Source organism: Pseudophryne corroboree, unplaced genomic scaffold (assembly GCF_028390025.1).
Source record: "Pseudophryne corroboree isolate aPseCor3 unplaced genomic scaffold, aPseCor3.hap2 scaffold_478, whole genome shotgun sequence".
In the NCBI taxonomy this organism is placed as follows: domain Eukaryota; kingdom Metazoa; phylum Chordata; class Amphibia; order Anura; family Myobatrachidae; genus Pseudophryne; species Pseudophryne corroboree.
The window spans coordinates 331,713-355,646 of NW_026970090.1; the positions used below are offsets into that span (position 1 = coordinate 331,713).

Consider the following 23,934-nt stretch of genomic DNA (forward strand, 5'->3'; position numbering starts at 1 on the left):
GAGGGTATGACCTAGTGAGAAAGTAGAAGCATGTGTGTATGAGTCCATGTTTGGAGGGTCATGTATCATCGTGCCGTACGTGTGGTAAATCAAGCTTCGAGGTATTGCGAAGTATACATTTGAATTCCTTCTTGTCCTGTGGTACAGGTCTGTGGATGGGCTGTCAAACTCTACCGAGCTCATTTCGGCTGTGGTTGTAACAAAATGGGGATGCACATTTTAGTTGATGATACATGAATGGGGGAGGTATGTGGTTGCTGCTATCTGTGCCTGTATTCCCTATCGTCTATGTGTGTCGTTACCTGGGGGTTGCAGAGATGAAGATAAAGAACACTTACGAAAAATGCAATGATATTCTATGTCAGGGAAATGTACATCTGTCGTCGAAGTTGTTTTCGGTATCTGTTGAGAGTCGTCTTCTTTGCGCTGTATTGCTCCTTGGGCATGAGCAAATAGCTTTGTCTGAGCCATCAGATTTACAAAAAATGTTGGGCTAGCGTGAGTTTAAAAGTACTAGGGAAACTGGGGATCCATGGCAAAGTTCATCAAGTGTCCATATTTAAAGTTGTCAAATCTTCTTCTTTGGTCAATCCGTTGTCTGTATACATCTCGTCTCGTCAGCTTCCTCGTCCAAGGGGGTCTTTGTATCTTGGAGAAAAGCAGAAAAACAGGTGAAAGAAACGGACCGTATAATCGCATTTTCATCACATTCTGGTTTCTATCATTGGGTCATAAATCAAATCCAGGTTAATTACGGTTTCCTCGCTCCTCAAGCTCATCACTTTTGTACTTTGTTTGCACCTCATTAAAGCCTGCCCGCATCTAAATATCAATCCAATCGATATAACGACACCCAAGATACATAGTAGAAACTTTCCAACATCCATTATGACTCCTTGAGCCCAGTCTCCTAAACCTCGCAGAGACACCACATTAATTTGCTCCCGCTCCTCTCTAATATAGCCTTCTTCCTCAGACATGTCGACACACGTGTACCGACACACCACACACACAGGGAATGCTTTTTCTGAAAACAGTTTCCCCACAAGGCCCTTTGGAGAGACAGAGAGAGAGAGTATGCCAGCACACACCCCAGCGCTATATAACCCAGGAATAACACAGTAACTTAATGTTTGCCCAGTAGTGCTGCTGTATGTAATTTGCGCCGAATTATGTGCCCCCCCCCCTCTTTTCAACCCTCTTGTCTACCGTGGTTTCAGCAGGCGAGAGTCTGGGGAGCTGCCTCAGCGGTGCTGTGGAGAAAAAATGGCGCTGGTGAGTGCTGAGGGAGAAGCCCCGCCCCCTCGGCGGCGGGCTTCTGTCCCGCTTAAACTGTAAAATTGGCGGGGGCTCATACATATATACAGTGCTCAGCTGTATATATGTTATATTTTTGGCAAAAAGAGGTTTATATTGCTGCCCAGGGCGCCCTGCACCCTTACAGTGACCAGAGTATGTGAGGTGTATGGGAGCAATGGCGCACAGCTGCAGTGCTGTGCATTACTTCAGTGAAGATCATGAAGTCTTCTGCCACCGCTGAAGTCTCTTTTCTTCTCATACTCACCCGGCTTCTATCTTCCGGCTCTGCGAGGGGGACGGCGGCGCGGCTCTGGGACGGACGGCGAGGGTGAGATCCTGCGTACCAATCCCGCTGGAGCTAATGGTGTCCAGTAGCCTAAGAAGCAGGACCTTGCAACTCAGAGAGTAGGGCTGCTTCTCTCCCCTCAGTCCCTCGATGCAGGGAGTCTGTTGCCAGCAGTGCTCCCTGAAAATTAAAAACCTAACAAAATACTTTCTGTCAGAAAGCTCAGGAGAGCTCCTGAAAAGCACACAGTTTCCACTGGGCACAGTATCAAACTGAGGTATGGAGGAGGGGCATAGAGGGAGGAGCCACTGCACACCAAGAACTAAAGTCTTTCTTAAAGTGCCCATGTCTCCTGCGGAGCCCGTCTATCCCCATGGTCCTTACAGAGTCCCCAGCATCCTCTAGGACGTTAGAGAAAATAGGATTTTAATACCTACCGGTAAATCCTTTTCTCTTAGTCCGTAGAGGATGCAGGGCACCCGTCCCAGTGCGTACTGTGTCTGCAGTTATTAAATGGCCCTTAACTCCAGAACATTTATGTGGAGACAACTTTCCCGACTTGACCATCTTCCTTGGATGTTTTCCCCCTGTGTGACTGCTCCCCAGCCTCGGAGGGTTGCATCCGTGGTCCCTAGGATCCAGTCCTGGATCCCGAACCATCGCCCCTCTAGGAGGTGAGAACTGTGCAGCCGCCAATGGAGTGATATTCTGGTCTTGGAAGATAGGATTATCCTCCGGTGCATGTGTAGGTGGGATCCGGACCACTTGTCCAACAGGTCCCACTGGAACACTCTAGCATGGAACCTGCCAAACTGAATGGCCTCGTAGGCCGCAACCATCTTCCCCAGCAACCGAATGCATTGATGGATTAACACTCTTGCTGGTTTCAGAATTTGTTTGACCAGACTCTGGATCTCCATAGCCTTTCCACTGGAAGAAAACCTCTTCTGTGTCCAGTATCACTCCCAAAAACAACAACCGCGTCATTGGGACCAACTGCGATTTTGGCAAGTTTAGGAGCCAACCATGTTGTTGAAGAACTGTCAGGGAGAGTGCAATGTTTTGCAACAACTGGTCCCTGGATCTCGCCTTTATCAAGAGATCATCCAAGTACGGGATAATTGTGACTCCTTGCTTGCGAAGGAGAACCATCATTTCCGCCATCACCCTGGTGAAAATCCTCGGAGCCGTGGAGAGACCAAACGGCAACGTCTGAAATTGGTAATGACAATACTGAATTGCAAACCTCAGGTAGCTTGATGCAGTGGCTAAACGGAACATGTAAGTAGGCATCCTTATGTCTACCAAAACCATGAAATCTCCTTCCTCCGGACTGGAGATCCCTACCCTGAGAGATTCCATCTTGAAATTGAATTTCTTTAGGTAGAAATTGAGGGATTTCAGATTTCAGATTGGTCTGACTGAGCCTTCCGGCTTCGGGACCACGAAGAGGCTTGAATAAAAGCCTTCTCCCTGCTGACTAAGGCCGATTTGAACAATCGGTGAGGGGGAACGTCTTGAAACCCCAGTTTGTACCCTTGGGACACTATTTGTAAAACCCACGAGTCCAGGTCCAAATTATTCCAGAACTGACTGAAGTGTTTTAGACGTGCCCCCACTGGTGTGGGCTCCTGCAAGAGAGCCCCAGCGTCATGCAGTGGATTTGGCAGAAGCAGAGGACGATCTCTGCTCCTGCGATCTTGAAGAGGCTACAGACCTCTTCCCTCTTCTCCTTCCTCTACCTGCAAAGAAAGGGGAATCTTAACTTCTTGCATATCTATTGGGCCAAAATGACTGCGTTAGATAATGATGCGTCTTCATCCGTTGAGAGGGAACATAGGGCAAGAAGGTTGACTTACCTGCGGGAGCTGCCGAGATCAAATTAACTAGGCCGTCGCCAAACAAGGCTTCACCTTCATAGGGAAGAGACTCCCTTTCTTCTTGGAGTCAGCATCAGCATTCCCTTGGTGAATCCACAATGCCCTCCTATCCGAGACTGCCATGAAATTGGCCCGTGAACTCAAGAGTCCTATATCCCTTGCAGTCGTAAGTATGCTGCAGTGTCCTTGATATGATCCAACGTAAGGAGCATCCCATGTCTCCAGGATATCTATATCGGATGACAAGGTATTCGACCAATTCTTGAATACTACTACTCACCCATGCGCATGTAATGGCAGGTCTAAGTAATGTACCCGTGGTTACATAACTAGAAATAATGTAGCTTCCTGCATACGATCCGCTGGATTTGTGACAGGGCCCCATGCAGAACAGGGGGTGATTCCCACTTTATTCTGTCCGCGGCAGGAAATGAATAAACAACCGGAAACCTTTTGGGGATTTGAAACCATCTTGTCGAGCTGGCCCAGACTTTCTCAAACAGAGATGGAGGAACGTTACATCAGCTTTCATTATATATCTATATATATACATACATATAGACCCCTTTGTCAGGAACAGCAGGGTCCTCAGTGATGTTAATATGTCCTTAATATCCACAATCATGTACTGAATGCTCCTTGCCAATATTGGATCTAATCAGGAAATATTATGGTCGACATAGGAATCAGTATCCGAGTCAGTATCAGTGTGTAGTAACTGGGCAAAATAACATTTTTGCGGGGCCTGAGGGAAAAGAAGCATAGCCATGAACATCACATCTTTTCTCTACGTCTGTGTCTGGGACACAGATTTATCCAACCTCACTCTGATATTACTGAAACTTTCACCCAGTCAGTTATTGGTGGTGCCAACAGGGCCACCATCATATGTCTGCATTCCTAATATAGTTTCCTCTTGGGAAAAACATTCAGCCACCGACATGTTGACACACATGTACCAAGTACCCACAGACAGATCGGCTTATGGGGGATAGACCTACAGTAAATCTGTCAGAGGGACAGATGGGATTTTTCAGCTCACAACCCAGCGTCAAAAGTACACAGTCTGGGAAATAATAAACTCTATAGTGATAGACTTGTAACGCTCTATAGATGTGCTGGTGAGGTGAGGAAGAAGCCCCGCCGCTGTAATGGCACGCTTCTGTCCCGCTCAGAAACAAATAATTAATTACGCTGGTGGGGTAAGGACAGTGCCCAGGCACTAATGTCCACTTTTGCCAGCCTTTTGTGAGGAATTTATGCTGCCCAGGGTGCCCCCCCCCCCCCCAACGCCCTGCACCCTGCAGTGCCTGTGTTTGTGTGGGAGCATGGCGCACAGCATTCCGCTCGCTGCGTGGTACCTCAGAATGCCATCTGTTCTTCTGCTACTCGCCTGTCTTCTGACTTCTGGCTCTGTAAGGGGGTGATGGCAGGCTACGGGAGTGGGCATCTAGGCGTACCCAGCGATCAGCACCCTCAGGAGCTAATGGTGTCCTGTCAGCCAGAAGTAGAGCCATTGAACTCACTAGAAGTTGGTCATACTTCTCTCCCCTAAGTCCCACGAAGCAGGGAGACTGTTGCCAGCAGCCTCCCTGAAAATAAGAAAAACTAACATAAGTCTTTTCAGAGAAACTCAGTAGAGCTCCCCTGTAGTGCATCCAGTCTCACTGGGCACAATTCTAAAACTGGAGTCTGGAGGAGGGGCATAGAGGGAGGAGACAGTTCACACCCTTTGAAAGTCTTAAAGTGCCCATGTCTCCTGCGGATCCCGTCTATACCCCATGGTTCTTAATGTGATCCCAGCATCCTCTAGGACGTATGAGAAAACAAATAACGCACACACGAGGAGAGAACAAAGGAAGGGGGGGGGGGTAAGGTAAGGTAGTAAAGGCATATTGGATAAACTACAACCTTATACATATTCATTAATGTACCAGTAGTTAGAAGTAGAAGAGCTCTAACAGAAACCACAAAGCTTATCTAAAGCCACACCACACTGGATATGCCCAATCTCATTTGATCTTTGAAGCAAAGCAGTATTGGACTTTGTTACTACCAAGCAGTCTCCCATCCATGTATTATCAGATTCTTTAGGTGTTTTTAAACTACCAACACCCTTTTCTTGGTACATTTAATTTTTACATGTATTCTTTTATGTACCAGAAGTTAGAAGTAGAAAAGCTCTAACAGAAACCACCAGCTCATCTACAGCCACAGCACACTGGATTTGCCCAATCTCTCCTGATCATGGAAGCTGAGCAGTGTTGGTCCTGGTTTTAGTACTTGGATGGGAGACCACCAGGAAATACCAGGAGCTGTGTGTATTTTTACAATACCAACACCGTTCTCTTGATGCATTCCATTTTGAAACATTGGGGCAGATCTATTAAGCCTGGTGAACTGATAAAGTGCAAGGTGATAAAGTACCAGCCAGTCAGCTCCTAACTGTCATTTTTCAAACCCAGCCTGTGACATGGCAATTAGGAGCTGATTGGCTGGTACTTTATCACCATGCAAATTATCATTCCACCAGGTTTAATAAATCGGCCGCTTATTCATTTATGTACTAGTAGTTAGAAGTAGAAGAACTCTAACAGAAACCACTAAGCTCATCTACAGCCACACCACACTGTATATGCCCAATATCACCTGATCTTAGGCCTGGTTTGTTCTTGGATGTGAGACCACCTGGGAATACCAGGTGCTGTAGGTAGTTTTATACTACCAACACCGTTCTCTTGATGCATTCTATTTTGAAACTTATTCATTGATGTAGAAGTTAGAAACAGCAAAAATCATCTACAGCCGCATCACACTGGATATGTCCAATCTCATCTGATGTTGGAAGCTAAGCAGTGTTGTGCCTGGTTAGTTTTTGGATTTCAGGTCCTGCCTTCTGGTTTGGCAACGGCACCTCGGAAATTCACCAAGGTCATGGCCGTGATGACGACCCTTCACCATCGGTGGACCAGGGAGGAATCTCTCCTCCCGATAAACATTCTGGAATTGCGGGCAGTGTTCAATTCATTGATACTGGCCCTGCCTCTAGTACAGAACAGGCCTGTTCAAGTACAATCGGACAACGCCACCACGGTAGTGTACACAAATCATCAAGTCGGCACTCGAAACTGCATGGCAAAGCTGGAAGTATAAAAAAATCCTCAGTTGGGTAGAACGTCATCTGCCAGCAATATCGGCAGTGTTCATTCCCGGAGTCCTCAACTGGGAAGCAGATTTCCTCAGTCGTCAGGACGTTCACGCTGGAGAGTGGAGAGGCTGCAGCAGAAATATCTGCACTGGTGTCAGTAGGTGACTGAGGCAGGGATGACTGGGAGATAGTGGGTGACTGAAGCATGTATGAGTGGGATATAGTGGGTGACTGAAGCCGGGGTGACTGGGAGATAGTGGGTGACTGATGCAGGGGTGACAGTGATAGTGGGTGACTTAGGCAGGGGTGACAGGGAGATAGTTGGTTACTGAGGGAGGGGTGATAGGAAGGGGTTGGGTAAGTATGGGAAGAAAGTGGGTGACAGGGATAATAAATGAATAAGGCAGGGATGATAGGGAGATAGTGGATGACTGTGGCAGGGGTGACAGGGACAGTGAGAGACTGAGGCAGGGGTCGCAGGTATAGTGGTTGACTGAGGCAGCGGTGACTGGGAGATAGTGGGTAACTGAGGCAGGGGTGACAGGGAAAGTGTGCGACTCAGGCAGGGGTGATAGGGAGATAGTGGGCAGCATATCTCTGCCTCACTGCAGCAGCACATTCCTGCTTCACTGACAGCAGCACATCCCTGCAACGTTGACAGCAACACATCCCTGCAACATTGACGGCAGCACATCCCTGCCTCATTGACGGCAGCACATCCCTGCCTCACTTATAGCAGCACATCCCTGCCTCGCTGACAGCAGCACATCACTGCCTCGCTGACAGCAGCACATCACTGCTTCACTGACAGCAGCACATCACTGCTTCACTGACAGCAGAACATCCCTGCCTCACTGGCAGCAGCACATCCCTGCTTTACTGACAGCTGTATATAGGGCCTAATTAAGACCTGATCCCTGCTGTGCATATTCACACAACAGGAGATCAGGTCTGAAGTGCGTGTGTGCTGGTGCCACAGTGCACCGGCACATGCCAGAGATGCGATCAGCATCTCTGCCCAGTGAGCGCCTCTGCCTGATTGACAGGTAGAGGCGGTCACTGGGCAGGAGGAGTCGGGCCAGCGGCGTTGTGCCGCCATTTTGGGGGCACAGTCAGGACAACGCAGACATGACCGGACCGTATGGGGGCGGGGCCGTGACGGCTGTGTGACCCGGACAGCAACAGGCCTTATTTACTAAAATCTCAGATAAATTTTATGGCATTTATGTGCAGTCTAGTTTGCACAGTTGATAGAGTGTTGATCTTGCACTATCAATGTAAGCCTCACATAGGTTTGATACACATGTAAGTTTGTTTTTATTTTACTACATTGTGGTTTGTGGCTCTATACCATGTAATGCATGTCTTTTAACAGTAGTCAAGTCTTCCAATGTGCTTGTTAGTGAAACCCAATACATAGCTTTATTTTATTTTGTTTCTTCAAATATTACATAGTAACATAGTAACATAGTATCTGAGGTTGAAAAAAGACAATTGTCCATCGAGTTCAACCTATTTGTGGTGTCCTATGCATGATGATTTTACTAAAATGTCTGACTGATGCTGCTGTCAGCCATTGCATTTTATCCCTATTTATAGTAATTATAATGCATGACTATGCACCATACCCCTGGATATCCTTATCCAATAGGAATTTATCTAACCCATTCTTAAAGGTGTTGACAGATTCCGCCATTACAACTCCCTCGGGCAGGGAATTCCAAACACGTATTGTCCTTACCGTGAAAAAGCCTTTACGCTGTATTGTGCGGAATCTCCTCTCCTCTAACCTGAGCGAGTGTCCACGAGTCCTCTGTGTTGATCTAACCAGAAACAGGTCCCACGCAAGCTCTGTGTATTGTCCCCTTATATATTTGTAGATGTTGATCATATCCCCTCTTAGTCTCCGCTTTTCCAATGTAAACATGCCTAGTCTTTCAAGCCTTTCCTTGTATGCCATCATCTCCATGCCCTTAATTAGTTTGGTCGCCCTCCTCTGTACCTTTTCAAGCTCCAGGATATCCTTTTTGTAGTACGGTGCCCAGAACTGTACACAGTATTCAAGGTGTGGCCTCACTAGTGATTTATATAACGGGAGTATAATACTCTCGTCCCTAGCATCAATACCCCGTTTTATGCATGCTAATATCTTATTAGCCTTCTTTGCTGCAGTCCTACTTTGGGTACTACTGCTTAGCTTGCTATCTATGAGGACACCTAAGTCCTTTTCCAGTACAGAATCCCCTAATTTTACCCCATTTAGTAGGTAGGCATATGTCTTATAACTTTTTTTTTCAATATATAAACATTTTTATTATAAGATTTTCAATGACACAAGTACATCCAAGTTGCAGATTATGGATTGTGAAGGACAAATCAACCATATAAACAATTTAAGCAATTTAAATTGCATGCAGGTAGTAGAATATCAAACTCCTTGGATGAAAGTTGGTCGTAATAAACTAGGATAGAAAAGAATAAAGTAGAAAATAAGATTTTAAACCTACCGGTAAATCTTTTTCTCGTAGTCCGTAGAGGATGCTGGGGACTCCGTAAGGACCATGGGGATAGACGGGCTCCGCAGGAGACATGGGCACTTTAAGAAAGACTTTAGTTCTGGGTGTGCACTGGCTCCTCCCTCTATGCCCCTCTATGCCACAGTTAGAGAAACTGTGCCCAGAGGAGACTGACAGTATGAGGAAAGGATTTTGTTAATCCAGGGCAAGATTCATACCAGCCACACCAATCACACCATATAACTTGTGATAAACTACCCAGTTATGAGTACGAAAAAACAACATACTGTAGCATCAGTGCAGGATTGATGCAACTCTAACATAACCCTTATTGAAGCAATAACTATATACAAGTATTGCAGAAGTAGTCCGCACTTGGGACGGTCACCCAGCATCCTCTACGGACTACGAGAAAAAGATTTACCGGTAGGTTTAAAATCTTATTTTCTCTAACATCCTAGAGGATGCTGGGGACTCCGTAAGGACCATGGGGATTATACCAAAGCTCCAAAACGGGCGGGAGAGTGCGGATGACTCTGCAGCACCGATTGAGCAAACATGAGTTCCTCCTCAGCCAGGGTATCAAACTTATAGTATTTTGAAAAGGTGTTTGAACCTGACCAAGTAGCAGCTCGACACAGCTGTAGTGCCGAGACCCCTCGGGCAGCCGCCCAAGAAGAGCCCACTTTCCTCGTGGAATGGGCCTAGACCGATTTCGGTAACTGCAATCCAGCCATAGAATGCGCTTGCTGAATCGTGTTACAAATCCAGCGAGCAATAGCCTGCTTTGAAGCAGGGGCACCAATCTTGTTGGTTGCATACAGGACAAACAGCGCTTCAGTTTTCCTGACTCTAGCCGTCCTGGCCACGTAAATTTTCAAAGCCCTGACCACATCAAGTAACTCGGAATCCTCCAAGTCACGCGTAGCCAAAGGCACCACAATAGGTTGGTTCATGTGAAAAGATGAGACCACTTTTGGTAGGAATTGAAAACGGGTCCGCAATTCCGCTCTATCCACATGGTACACCAAATATGGGCTTTTATGTGACAAAGCCGCTAATTCCGACACTCGCCTAGCCGAAGCCAAGGCTAATAACATGACCACCTTCCATGTGAGATATTTTAACTCCACCGTTTTAAGTGGTTCAAACCAGTGTGATTTTAGAAAACTTAACACCACGTTAAGGTCCCAAGGTGCCACCGGAGGCACAAAAGGAGGCTGAATATGCAGCACTCCTTTTACAAAAGTCTGAACTTCTGGAAGAGAAACCAATTCTTTTTGAAAGAAAATGGATAAGGCCGAAATCTGGACCTTAATAGAGCCTAATTTTAGGCCCAAATTCACTCCAGTTTGTAGGAAGTGAAGGAAACGGCCCAGATGGAATTCTTCCGTAGGAGCATTCCTGGCCTCACACCAAGAAACATAATTTCACCATATACGGTGTAATGTTTTGACGTTACATCCTTCCTAGCCTTTATCAGCGTAGGGATGACCTCAACCGGAATGCCTTTCACTGCTAGGATCCGGCATTCAACCGCCATGCCGTCAAACGCAGCCGCGGTAAGTCTTGGAACTGACAGGGCCCCTGATGCAACAGGTCCTGTCTTAGAGGAAGAGGCCACGGATCTTCTGTGAGCATTTCCTGCAGATCCGGATACCAGGTCCTCCGTGGCCAATCTGGAACAATGAGGATTGTTCTCACTCCTCTTTGTCTTATTATCCTTAACACCTTGGGTATGAGAGGAAGAGGAGGAAATACATAGACCGGCCGGAACACCCACGGTGTCACTAGGGTGTCTACAGCTACTGCCTGAGGGTCTCTTGACCTTGCGCAATACCTCTGTAGCTTTTTGTTGAGCCGGGACGCCATCATGTCTATCTGTGGCAGTTCCCACCGACTTGTAATCTGTGCAAAGACTTCCTGATGAAGTCCCCACTCTCCCGGATGTAGGTCGTGTCTGCTGAGGAAGTCTGCTTCCCAGTTGTCCACTCCCAGAATGAACACTGCTGACAGTGCGCTTGCGTGATTCTCCACCCAGCGAAGAATTCTGGTGGCTTGTGCCATCGCCACTCTGCTCCTTGTGCCGCCTTGGCGGTTTACATGAGCCACTGCGGTGACGTTGTCTGACTGGATCAGAACCGGTTGGTCGCGAAGTAAGGTCTCCGCTTGACGTAGGGCATTGTATATGGCCCCTAGTTTCAGGATGTTGATGTGAAGACAAGTCTCTTGACTTGACCAAAGACCTTGGATATTTCTTCCCTGTGTGACTGCTCCCCAACCTTGGAGGCTTGCCTCTGTGGTCACCAGGATCCAGTCCTGAATGCCGAATCTGCGTCACTCGAGAAGGTGAGCACTCTGCAGCCACCACAGGAGTGATACCCTGACCCTGGGGGACAGGGTGATCAACCAATGCATCTGCAAATGTGACCCAGACCACTTGTCCAGTAGGTCCCATTGGAAAGTCCTCGCATGGAACCTGCCGAATGGAATGGCTTCGTATGATGCCACCATCTTTCCCAGGACTCGAGTGCAGTGATGCACTGATACAAGTTTTGGTTTCAATAGGTTCCTGACAAGAGTCATGAGTTCCTGGGCCTTTCCTATCGGGAGATAAACTCTCTTCTGGTCTGTGTCCAGAATCATGCCCAAGAAAGACAGACGAGTCGTAGAAACCAACTGCGACTTTGGGATATTGAAAATCCAGCCGTGTTGCTGTAACACTTTCAGTGAAAGTGATACGCTGTTCAGCAACTGCTCTCTTGATCTCGCTTTTATGAGATCGCTCAAGTACGGGATAATTGTGACACCTCGCAGGAGAACCATCATTTCCGCCATTACCTTGGTGAAAATTCTCTGGGCCGTGGAGAGACCAAACAGCAACGTCTGAAATTGGCAATGACAATCCTGTACCGCAAATCTGAGGTACGCCTGATGAGATGGATAAATGGGGACATGAAGGTATGCATCCTGTACACAAATGCGGACAACAGGTGTCAAGCCGTGTGTTGCCTTTGTCAAGCTGTAATAAGTAGGGGTAAGGACGTTAACCACCTCAGAACATCCTCCCTTATACGTCACCTGCAGCGCATTAATCATAAGTCAGTGACAAGTTCAAAAACTTTGGATGACAGCGGAAGCAGTCCACTGACCACTAAATCCCTTCCTCTTGTAACCAAGCTCCTGCAAACCACACCACCAACTCCCTCAGTGTCAATTTCCTCCTTAGACAGGAAAGCCAATAGTCCTGCAGGCCATGTCACTGGCAAGTCTGACGAGTCCTCTCCTGCCTGGGATTCCTCCGATGCATCCTTGAGTGTAACGCCTACTGCTGCTGGCGCTGCTGTTGTTGCTGCTGGGAGTCAATCGTCATCCCAGAGGGGAAGTCGGAAGACCACTTGTACTACTTCCAGTAGGCAATTGACTGTCCAACAGTCCTTTGCGAGGAAGATGAAATATCACAGCAGTCATCCTGCTGCAAAGCGGATAACTCAGGTCTTGTCAGCCTGGGTGGTGAGAAACGTGGTTCCGGTATCCATCGTTAATTCAGAGGCAACTAGAGACTTGATTGAGGTACTGTGTCCCCGGTACCAAATGCCATCTAGGTTCCATTTCTCTAGGCAGGCGATACCGAAAATGTACACAGACCTCAGAAAAAGAGTCACCAGTGTCCTAAAAAATGCAGTTGTACCCAAGGTCCACTAGTCCACATGTCCGTGGTTAAGTGGAGCAGGGCAGACTCAGGACTATATGACTGTGACAGCCCACTGGGTAGATGTATTGCCTCCCGCAGCAAGAACAGCAGCGGCGGCACCAGTAGCAGCATCTCGCAAATGCCAACTCGTTCCTAGGCAGACTACGCTTTGTATCACCGCTTTCCATAAGAGGCACACAGCTGACAACCTCTTACGGAAACTGAGGAACATCATCGCAGAATGGCTTACCCCAATTGGACTCTCCTGGGGATTTGTGACATCGGACAATGCCACCAATATTGTGCGTGCATTACATCTGGGCAAATTCCAGCACGTCCCATGTTTTGCACATACATTGAATTTGGTGGTGCAGAATTATTTAAAAAAACGACAGGGGCGTGCAAGAGATGCTGTCGGTGGCCCGAAGAATTGCGGGCCACTTTCTGCATTCAGCCACCGCGTGCCGAAGACTGGAGCACCACCAAACATTCCTGCACCTGCCCTGCCATCCTCTGAAGCAAGAGGTGGTAACGAGGTGGAATTCAACCCTCTATATGCTTCAGAGGATGGAGGAGCAGCAAAAGGCCATTCAAGCCTATACATCTACCCACGATATAGACAAAGGAGGGGGAATGCACCTGACTCAAGCGCAGTGGAGAATGATTTCAACGTTGTGTAAGGTTCTGCAACCCTTTGAACTTGCCACACGTGAAGTCAGTTCAGACACTGCCAGGCTTTTGCAGAAGAAGCTGGAGACATTGAAGGAGGAGCTAAAACAGAGCGATTCCGCTAGGCATGTGGGACTTGTGGATGGAGCCCTTAATTCGCTTAACCAGGATTCAATCTGTTGAAATCAGAGCAATACATTTCGGCCACCGTGCTCGATCCTAGATTTAAAACCTACATTGTATCTCTCTTTCCGGCAGACACAAGTCTGCAGAGGTTCAAAGACCTGCTGGTGAGAAAATTGTCAAGTCAAGCGGAACGTGACCCGTCAACAGCTCCTCCTTCACATTCTCCCGCAACTGGGGGTGCAAGGAAAAGGCTAAGAATTCCGAGCCCACCCGCTGGCGGTGATGCAGGGCAGTTTGGAGTGAGTGCTGACATCTGGTCCGGACTGAAGGACCTGGCAACGATTACTGACATGTCGTCTACTGTCACTACATATGATTCTGTCACCTTTGAAAGAATGGTGGAGGATTATATGAGTGACCGCATCCAGGTAGGCACGTCAGACAGTCCGTATGTATACTGGCAGGAAAAAGAGGCAATTTGGAGGCCCTTGCACAAACTGGCTTTATTCTACCTAAGTTGCCCTCCCTCCAGTGTGTACTCCAAAAGAGTGTTTAGTGCAGCCGCTCACCTTGTCAGCAATCGGCGTACGAGGTTACTTCCAGAAAATGTGGAGAAGATGATGATCATCAAAATGAATTATAATCAATTCCTCCGTGGAGACATTTACCAGCAATTGCCTCCAGAAAGTACACAGGGATCTGAGATGGTGGATTCCAGTGGGGACGAATTAATAATATGTGAGGGGGGCGATGTACACAGTGAAAGGGGTGAGGAATCGGAGGATGATGAGGTGGACATCTTGCCTCTGTAGAGCCAGTTTGTGCAAGGAGAGATTGATTGCTTCTTTTTTGGTGGGGACCCAAACCAACCAGTCATTTCAGTCAGCCGTGTGGCAGACCCTGTTGCTGAAATGATGGGTTCGTCAATGTTTTTCTTTTCAATCTAAGCCCCTGCAGTTTTCTGTAAGAATCTGCTTCGCTATGATGATCAACAAGTCACAAGGGCAAACACTCAGGGCTGGAGGTGTAGATCTTAGGACCAGCTGCTACAAGCATGGCAAAGGTGTCACTATCATTGGTGACACCCAGAGAGGCAGCGAGGGAGATTGTAATGCAGTGCGCGCAGATAAGCAGCGCAATGGTAAAAAAGAGGCATGGTCTCATAGGTAGGGGTGTGGCCTGTTTTCCTGAATCTCCATTTTGTTGCTCCGGGTATCCCGGGGGTTGAGTGCTGCACCCGGGGACTAGTGTGTGAGTGGTGCTGGCTCCTGCACAGTGACAGAAACTGGGTGTTGCACGTAATGTTACAGTGAAACACCCATATTCTGTCACTGAAGAGGAGCCGGCACTTTGGTGTCACCCCCCTTGGCGGGTGACACTCGGGTGTGGGCCGCAACCCCGTTGTGATGCCACTGACCCATGGGAAGCTTTACGTGGCTTACCCATGTGTTAGTAGCCCCAAGCATCTTTTGTGTTAGTCCCTGAAGAAAAACTTCAAATATTTACAAATACATTTTGTAATCAATGGGCCTAATTCAGTAAGGATTGCAAATTCTGCTAAGTAACAGAATTTGCAATCCTTTGGTTCGCATGCTGGGGCCACCCAGCATGCCGCCTCCCTTCTTGACCACGCTGAAATTGCAGTCTCAGTGCAGTTCAGCGTGATCATAAAAAATGGGTTAGCCTCCTGTTGGTGCAGACTGTATGTGTGCGCAGGAAGCCGCCACCATTTTTGTGATCGCAGCTGCTGCATGTGATGTCATGCAGCAGCTCTGACCACGCCTCCTGTTTCTCCGTTGCCGACCCCATTTTGTAGCCCTGCCCATGCACCGCTCCATCTCCGACTTGGAAATGGATTGTTGCTGCCCCTTCCCCCCAGCACCGATTGACAGTCAGAAGCGATCGCATTATCTGCGGGGTGCCGCAGAAAATGCAGGCGCATGCGTATGCTCTTAGCAATTTTTGCAGTTGGATTGCTTATTGCGATTGCAATCCAACCTGAATCAGGCTCTATTACCTATCACAATGCACTGCGGGTAGTACAAAATGGGGTTAATATAAGAGAAAACCCCCCCAGAGCTGTGCTCCTTAACTGTCCCTGGTGGCTAGTGGAGCGGCTGCCCAGTAATCAGTGTCCACGCCAGTGTGCACATGGCCCACCCCCTACAGCCACGCTGGATCACGGTATAGTGTGGGCACAGAAGTCCCTTACCTCCCTTTCATCAGCGGCCTCGTGATCCCGGAGGGCGGTGTGTGTGTGACTGACCTTAGGAAGAAACCGGAGCCTCCGCTGCAGTGACCCAGCAACCAGGGCACGGGAGTATACTGCGCCGCTGGGAGTGATGGAGCTGCAGTAAAGATGTCTATTAGACCTAACCTGCTGCAGCCCTTGTAGATTCTTATAAAAAAAAGTTCTTCTTTTCTTGTCAAAATTAATAGCTAAGAATAGGCTGCCTGAGGCAGCCCCCTGTTAAGTGGCCTGCTACTGAAGGCACCAACTACAAACTGAGCTCCCTGTTCATGGAAGCGAGGTTATAGAGCAGGGGGCGCTGAGCATCTTGGGAACAGTCAAAAGCTTTGAGCCTGTTGGTGCCTCAGATCAAGATCCTACTCTACACCCCAATGTGAATCCTTGTGGAGTCCAGTGTACCCCACAGAAGAAATGAATGTGTCACACCCATTGGCAGCAACATTAGAATAGCTGCTGATGGGCACAATTGAGAAAGGAAGGGGGGAAAACATTTGAATCCAGCACATATATGTAATTTGAATATGTAATTTGTACCTTCCTACTTTAAAATGTAATGGATGAACCTCACCCTGTGAGAACTATCTTCATGATCAAGAGATCTCATACGCAAGAAAAGCATGTGTTGGGATAGGGCTGTGGAGGGCGGCTGCTCGAGCACACCCCCGTCAAGTTAAGGAGATTCAACTGAGGAAGCACAAGGGAACTCTTGTCTGGGGACAACAACTGCAGGGAGACCACATCTTTTCAGATGAAAATGAGAGGGCGGAAGGCTGCCTAATACTGAAGCACCCTCAAACATCAAACCATATGCAACAACTAGTACAAGCATTCCTGGGGAAAGGTCTGCAGCAGACGGATTTGCATACGGTGATGTCATCCAAGCAGTGGGCCAAAGTTGGCTGGAACCCTCATCTGCATATGAAAAGAGAAAAGGGGCGCTTGGATGACCCCTAGTTCGCATTGAACACCCCCCACCCTCCTTTGGTGTGGGGCTCATGTTGGCCATGCCCCAGCCCCTGAAGCATTCAAGCTGATTTCTTGCAGCAGCTGGGCACTGTAACAGCTCCAGAGCTGCTCTGTAATGCAAATAAAAGGGTGTGGGCCCTGCAACACCACCTGTAGTTCGCATTGTGCGTTGGAAGGCACAAAGTAAGCAGACGGGAGAAGTCAGGATAGTGCGCAAGGGCATAGAATGGAGGGGCTCAAGAAAAGAGAAGTGGAAACAGACAGCAAACTAGGCGGGAGAGAGACCTGAGACAATGAGATCTAAATTATACCAGAGCCAACCAGGGGAAAGCACAAATGCAGTCCCCCCCCCCTACCACAAATTATGCAGTCGAGATTCCCACATTTGGGGAAATCACAGAGGTCAGCATACCCAGAATGCAATGAATGAACCTCACCCTGGGAAAACAATCTTCATGACCATGGTATCACCTAAGCAAAATAAGTATGATTTGAGATAGGGCTGGGGAGGGCCGCTGCTCAGGCACACCTCCGTCAAGTAAAGGAGATTCAACTGAGGCAGCACAAGGGAACTCTCATCTGGGGACAACAACTGCAGGGAGAACACATTTTCAGACGAATGTGTGAGGGCAGAAGGCTGCCTAATACTGAAGCACCCCCCAAACAACAAACCAAATGCAACAACTAGTGCAAGCATTCCTGGGGGAAGGCCTGCAGCAGATGGATTCGCATATGGTGATGTCATCCAAGCAATGGGTATAGTTGGCTGCAACCCTCGTCTGCATATGAAAAGAGAAAATGGTCACGCAGGGCATGGCGGCCTTTGTGGGGTTGCGCTTGGATGACCCCTAGATCGCTTTATACACCCCCATCAGTGTGGGGATCATGTTGGCCATGCCCCAGCCCCTGAAGCATTCAAGCTGATTTCTTGCAGCAGCTGGACCCAGTAACAGCTCCAGAGTTGCTCTACAAGACAAGTAAAAGGGTGTGAGCCATGCAGCACCACCTGTAGTTTGCATACACACATATATAGGACAGCATCTCTTATATGCCCCAGGGGCAATAAAATAGTATCCTTATCTAGAGTATCCGTCCATGCCGCTACAGCACTACACATACACACCCAGGCCGACGCAATTGCCGGTCTGAGTAAGGTACCTGAATGTGTATAAATGGACTTCAGGGTAATCTCCTGTTTGCGGTCAGCAGACTCTTTGAGGGTAGCCGTATCCTGGGACGGGAGGGCTAACTTCTTGGATAAGCGTGTTAATGCTTTGTCCACCCAAGGGGAGGATTCCCATCGTAACCTATCCGTTGATGGGAAAGGATACGCCATAAGAATCCTTTTGGAAATCTGCAGGAGATTCCCAAGCTTTTTCACATAACTCGTTCAGCTCGTGTGAGGGGAAAAGGTTACCTCAGGCTTCTTTCCCTTGTACATATGTACCCTCTTGTCAGGGATAGGGGGCTCCTCTGTGATGTGCAAAACATCTTTTATTGCCATAATCATATATCAAATGTATTTTGCCAATTTTGGCTGTAACTTTGCATCATCGTAATCGACACTGGAGTCAGAATCCGTGTCGGTATCTGTGTCAACAATCTGGATAGTGGGCACTTATGAGACCCTGACAGTCCCTGCGACATAGGATCAGGCATGGGTTGAGACCCTGACTGTCCCAAAGCTTCAGCCTTGTCTAATCTTTTGTGCAATGAGTTTACACTAGCATTTAAAACATTCCACATATCCATCCAATCAGGTGTCGGCGGAGACACCACATCCATTTGCTCCCGCTCCTCTCTAATATAGCCTTCTTCCTCAGACATGTCGACACACGCGTACCGACACACCACACACACAGGGAATGCTTTTACTGAAGACATTTCCCCCACAAGGCCCTTTGGCAGAGCTGGCCCTAACCAATATGATGCCCTAGGCAAGATTTTGCCTGGTGCCCCCTAGCACCACCGCTGGTTCCGCCTCTGACCTTGCACCTCTTTCCCAGCACCATCAACCCTCACCCATAACAGTACTTATTTTGGTGTTTGTACCCCCTATATTTTAAACAGGAACAGTTCGCACATTTGGCGCACAGTCCAAAAAGGGGTGTGTTTTTGCTGGCAATGGGCATGTCCTCACAATAGTACCCCCAATTAAAATTCCGCCACACAGTACTGCAATTTTATTCACATTTGATCACGCGATAGTGTCCATAATTCACATTACATCCCACAGTAGTATTACTTTACCTTATAAACGTTACTTCTCACAGTAGTGCTCCTTATTCACATTACATCACACTGAATTGCTCCTTATTTACATTACACCACACCCTATTGCTCTTTATTCACATTAGACGACACAGTAAATGCCCTTTCTATACGCAACGCTACATATTAGAGCACCTTATACACATAATGCCACACATTAGTAATGCATTTATACACATAATTCCACACAGTAATGCCCCTTACACATATGAGACACATCACTAATGTCCTTATAAACATAATGCGTCTTACACATTATGACAACCTTTATTAATGCCCTTTTACACATAATGGCCCTCATTCCGAGTTGTTAGCTCGCAAGCTGCTTTTAGCAGCATTGCACACGTTAAGCCGCCGCCTACTGGGAGTGAATCTTAGCTTATCAAAATTGCGAACGAAAGATTAGCAGAATTGCGAATAGACACTTCTTAGCAGTTTCTGAGTAGCTCCAGACTTACTCGACAACTGTGATCAGTTCAGTCAGTTTCGTTCCTGGTTTGACGTCACAAACACACCCAGCGTTCGCCCAGACACTCCCCCGTTTCTTCAGACACTCCCGCGTTTTACCCAGAAACGGCAGCGTTTTTTCACACACACCCATAAAACGGCCAGTTTCCGCCCAGAAACACCCACTTCCTGTCAATCACACTACGATCAGCAGAACAAAGAAAAAACCTCGTAATGCCGTGAGTAAAATACCTAACTGCATAGCAAATTTACTTTGCGCAGTCGCAGAGCGAACATTGCGCATGCGCAATTAGCGGAAAATCGCTGCGATGCGAAGAAAATTACCGAGCGAACAACTCGGAATGACCACCCTTGCGCATGCGCAATTAGCGGAAAATCGCTGCGATGCGAAGAAAATTACCGAGCGAACAACTCGAAATGACCACCAATGTCCCTTACACATATGCCGCACATTATTAATGCCCTTATACACATAATGACACACATAGTGCCCCTTACCCATATGTTGCACATTATTAATGCATTTTTACATGACACACATAATGCTCCTTACTCATATTCCGAACACTACTGCACAATCAACCCACTCACATGCACACAGCACTCACACTGCCACTAACACTGTGACCTCTGCCTCTGCTTGGATACAGATGTGTCCTCATAAATCTTGCCTCAATGCTAACGTTGGGGCACCTTTTTTTTATTAAAATGCATCTTATTTGCATTGCTATGTTGTTAGGATGCACACGCAGCTTCTGCCGATTAAAATGATATGCAGCACGCCTATATACTGTGTGAGACTGTGGCTGTATCTGCATATGAAATGCTACACACAGAATATAGGCATGCCGCATATCATTTTAATCAGCAGAAGTTGCTGATGCCCCTAGGCATATCAAATGCCCTAGGCAATTGCCTAGTTTGCCTATGCCTATGGCCGGCTCTGCCCTTTGGAGAGACAGAGAGAGAGAGTATGCCAGCACATACCCCAGCGCTATATAACCCAGGAATAGCACAGTAACTTAATGTTTGCACAGTAGCGCTGCTGTAAGTAATTTGCGCCAAATTATGTGCCCCCCCCCCTCTCTTTTCAACCCTCTTGTCTACCGTGGTATAAGCAGGGGAGAGTCCGGGGAGCTTCCTCTCAGCGGTGCTGTGGAGAAAAAATGGCGTTGGTGAGTGCTGAGGGAGAAGCCCCGCCCCCTCGGCGGCGGGCTTCTGTCCTGCTTAAACTGTACAATTGGCGGGGGCTCATACATATATACTGTGCCCAGCTGTATATATGTTATATTTCTGCCAAAAAGAGGTTTATATTGCAGCCCAGGGCGCCCCCCCTGCGCCCTGCACCCTTACAGTGACCGGAGTATGTGAGGTGTATGGGAGCAATGGCGCACAGCTGCAGTGCTGTGCGTTACCTCAATGAAGATCATGAAGTCCTCTGCCGCCTCTGAAGTCTTCTTTTCTTCTCATACTCACCTGGCTTCTATCTTCCGGCTCTGCGAGGGGGACGGCGGCGCGGCTCTGGGACGGACGGCGAGGGTGAGATCCTGCGTACCAATCCCTTTGGAGCTAATCCCTTTGGAGCTAATGGTGTCCAGTAGCTTAAGAAGCAGGACCTTGCAACTCGGAGAGTAGGGCTGCTTCTCTCCCCTCAGTCCCTCGATGCAGGGAGTCTGTTGCCAGCAGTGCTCCCTGAAAATTAAGAAACCTAACAAAATACTTTCTGTCAGAAAGCTCAGGAGAGCTCCTGAAAAGCACCCAGTCTCCACTGGGCACAGTATCAAACTGAGGTATGGAGGAGGGGCATAGAGGGAGGAGCCAGTGCACACCCAGAACTAAAGTCTTTCTTAAAGTGCCCATGTCTCCTGCGGAGCCGTCTATCCCCATGGTCCTTACGGAGTCCCCAGCATCCTCTAGGACGTTAGAGAAAATAGGATTTTAATACCTACAGGTAAATCCTTTTCTCTTATTCCGTAGAGGATGCTGGGCACCCGTCCCAGTGCGTACTGTGTCTGCAGTTATTAAATGGCCCTTAACTCCAGAACATTTATGTGGAGACAACTTTCCCGACTTGACCATCTTCCTTGGACGTTTTCCCCCTGTGTGACTGCTCCCCAGCCTCGGAGGGTTGCATCCATGGTCCCTAGGATCCAGTCCTGGATCCCGAACCTTCGCCCCTCTAGGAGGTCAGAACTGTGCAGCCACCAATGGAGTGAGATTCTGGTCTTGGAAGACAGGATTATCCTCCGGTGCGTGTGTAGGTGGGATCCGGACCACCTGTCCAACAGGTCCCACTGGAACACTCTGGCATGGAACCAGCCAAACTGAATGGGCTCGTAGGCCGCAACCATCTTATCCAGCAACCAAATGCATTGATGGATTAACACTCTTGCTGGTTTCAGAATTTGTTTGACCAGACTCTGGATCTCCAGAGCCTTTCCACTGGAAGAAAACCTCTTCTGTGTCCAGTATCACTCCCAAAAACAACAACCGCGTCATTGGGACCAACTGCGATTTTGGCAAGTTTAGGAGCCAACTATGTTGTTGAAGAACTGTCAGGGAGAGTGCAATGTTTTGCACTAACTGGTCCCTGGATTTCGCCTTTATCAAAAGATCATCCAAGTACGGGATAATTGTTACTCCTTGCTTGCGATCACCCTGGTGAAAATCCTCAGAGCCGTGGACAGACCAAACGGCAATGTCTGAAATTGGTAATGGCAATACTGAATTGCAAACCTCAGGTAGCTTGATGCAGAGGCTAAATGGGAACATGTAAGTAGGCATCCTTTATGTCTACCAAAACCATGAAATCTCCTTCCTCCGGACTGGAGATCACTGCACTGAGAGATTCCATCTTGAAATTTAATTTCCTTAGGTAGAAATTGAGGGATTTCAGATTTCAGATTGGTCTGACTGAGCTGTCCGGCTTAGGGACCACGAAGAGGCTTGAATAAAAACCTTCTCCCTGCTGACTAAAGCCGATTTGAACAATCGGTGAGGGGGAACGTCTTGAAACCCCAGTTTGTACCCTTGGGACACTATTTGTAAAACACACGAGTCCATGTCCGAATGAATCCAGAACTGACTGAAGAGTTTTAGACGTGCCCCCACTGGTGCGGGCTCCTGCAAGAGAGCCCCAGCGTCATGCGGTGGATTTGGCAGAAGCAGAGGATGATCTCTGCTCCTGCGATCTTGAAGAGGATGCAGACCTCTTCCCTCTTCTCCTTCCTCTACCTGCAAAGAAAGGGGAATCTTAACTTCTTGCATATCTATTGGGCCGAAATGACTGCATCAGATAATGATGCGTCTTCATCCGTTGGGAGGGAACATAGGGCAAGAAGGTTGACTTACCTGCGGGAGCTGCCGAGATCAAATTAACTAGGCAGTCACCAAACAACGCTTCACCTTCATAGGGAAGGGACTCCCTTTCTTCTTGGAGTCAGCATCAGCATTCTCTTGGTGAATCCACAATGCCCTCCTATCCGAGACTGCCATGAAATTGGCCCGTGAACTCAAGAGTCCTATATCCCTTGCAGTCTCACGTAAGTATGCTGCAGTGTCCTTGATATGATACAACGTAAGGAGTATCCCATCTCTCCAAGGTATCTATATCGGATGACAAGGTATTCGACCAATTCTTGAATACTACTACTCACCCATGCACATGTAATGGCAGGTCTAAGTAATGTACCCTTGGTTACATAACTAGAAATAATGTAGCTTCCTGCATACGATCCACTGGATTTGTGACAGGGCCCCGTGCAGAACAGGGGGTGACTCCCACTTTATTCTGTCCGCGGCGGGAAATTAATAAACAACCAGAATCCTTTTGGGGATTTGAAACCATCTTGTCGAGCTGGCCCAGACTTTCTCAAACAGAGATGGAGGAACGTTACATCAGCTTTCATTATATATCTATATATACATACATATAGACCCCTTTCTCAGGAACAGCAGGGTCTTCAGTGATTTTAATATGTCCTTAATATCCACAATCATGTACTGAATGCTCCTTGCCAATATTGGATCTAATCAGGAAACATTATGGTCGACATAGGAATCAGTATCCGTGTCAGTATCAGTGTGTAGTAACTGGGCAAAATAACATTTTTGCGACCCCGCGGGGCCTGAGGGAAAAGAAACATAGCCAAGAACATCACATCTATTCTCTACGTCTGTGTCTGGGACACAGATTTATCCAACCTTACTCTGATATTACTGAAACTTTTACCCAGTCAGTTATTGGTGGTGCCAACAGGGCCACCATCATATGTCTGCATTCCTAATATAGTTTCCTCTTGGGAAAAACATTCAGCCATCGACATGTTGACACACATGTACCAAGTACCCACAGACACAT

General features: G+C 47.8%; 1 non-coding gene across 1 annotated transcript; it reads right to left on the bottom strand.

The window, feature by feature from the left end:
- Nucleotides 1-17,156: 17,156 nt before the first annotated feature.
- Nucleotides 17,157-17,323, bottom strand: LOC135028499 (U1 spliceosomal RNA). Its single transcript, XR_010224801.1, has one exon. It is a non-coding gene; the product is annotated as a U1 spliceosomal RNA (small nuclear RNA).
- Between the last annotated feature and the right edge of the window lie 6,611 nt (nt 17,324-23,934).